Here is a 1,623-nt window from a genome sequence, read left to right as displayed (position 1 = left end):
GAGACCCGGGAGAGGCAGGGACTCTGGATCAGGCCCAGCTGAGCTGAGGACCCTGCAGCTCCTGCAGCAAGCACCGTTGTGGGGATGGGGGTGGGGATGGGCCACAGGCAGAGCGAGGGGAGTATGCGGTTAGCCAGGAGGTCTAGTGCCGGCCCTGTGGCCTGGAGGGCTTTGCAGCCAGGGTTCCCATCCTGCCCCTGACCCCGCAGACCCAAAGTCTCAGTCCTGCAGCTACTGGGTGTGGGACCCCAGACAAGCTACTTCCCTCTGTCTCAGTTTCTCCATCTGAAAAATTGAGAGAGTAATATAGTTCCTACTCCTCAAGGCTGCCGCGAGGAAGGACAGCGTTACTTAGTGCCTGGTACTCAATAAACATTCTCCGGGGCACGTAGGGGCCCTGGTGAGCTGATGCTGTTTTGTCAAGGGTGTGAGATGACCTTTGAGAGGCCCTCCCTAGGCGAATGAGGTCCCACAGGCCCTTTGCAGACACCTGGGTGGGTGGGTGGTTGGGGGGTCTGACACCCAGGTCACTGCCCAGGAGCACCATAACCCAGGTGAGTGGGTGGTGCCAGCTAATGGCGTCTGAATCAGACGTGGCCAAAGCAAGACACAGCTCAGCCTTGCCTGTTGCAGCCAGCCACAGTGCTTCGCATAAACTCCAGACAGCCTGCTCCAGTCAGCAGTATCAACCCACTACTGGTTACTGATCAACCTGGTTTATTCCTGAGAGCTCTCCTACCCCTCAATTCCACTCCCCTCTCAATACTGTTGTTATTGTTGTTACCAGGCCCCGCCCTCCCAAGGTGCACGTTCTCATCTGCAATCTCAAAACCGAAGCACCATCCTCCAGAAGAGGAAACGGGCCCAGAGAAGACAGGAGACTGTGCCTGCTCCCAGGGCCTTTCTGGGCTCACTCTGGCTTTAAGTGCGAGCTTCCTCAACTTATAAAATGGCTCAGGGAACTGGGCAGACCCAAAATGCTATGGCGGGAGGGGAGACCCTGGCCCTGGGGGCAGCCCGTGGCCGCAGAATCCTCCAGGCCACAGAGCATCTCTGGTTGGGAGAAAGGAGCAGGCTGAGATCTGCAGCAGAGCGCCCCCGAGGCCCGCGCCCCGTCTCCCTGCACCCCACCTTGCCGTCCCTCGCCACATCCCAGCCCTGCCGGCGCGGGGCCCTCTGCTGCCCCCTGGCGGTCCGAACGCGCGGCGCCGGCCTCAGCGCTGGTGGCCCCGAAACACCGCGTCGGTCCGGCGAGCGCCTCCCGGGAGCCTGCCCCGGGCCGGGGACGGGAGCCGGGAGGCTGCGGAGGAGGCTCCGTTCTCAGGACTGAAATGCATCCGGACGCAAGCACCCAGCAGACGCTGCTGCCCTTCCTGGGTTACTACTGTCATTCCCTGGGGAAACCGAGAAGCGAGCGTGCACGTGTGTGTGCGGAGATGGGCCCCTGCCCGAAGTCACGGAAGGTCAGAGGCACAGCCAGGACCAGAAGCCCGACGCCCCTGCGGCGTCGGAGCTCCGTGCAGGGGAGAAGCGCAGAGCTCGCGCGCCCTTAGCCGCAGCCCGGCCCGGCCTCGTCGTCCTCGCGCCCGGAGCTCGGGAGCGGCGCGGGGGCCCGGCGCGGGT

Source organism: Carlito syrichta, unplaced genomic scaffold (genome assembly GCF_000164805.1).
Source record: "Carlito syrichta isolate Samal-C Ts95f unplaced genomic scaffold, Tarsius_syrichta-2.0.1 Scaffold104847, whole genome shotgun sequence".
Lineage (NCBI taxonomy): Eukaryota > Metazoa > Chordata > Mammalia > Primates > Tarsiidae > Carlito > Carlito syrichta.
This window is presented reverse-complemented; position numbering follows the sequence as displayed.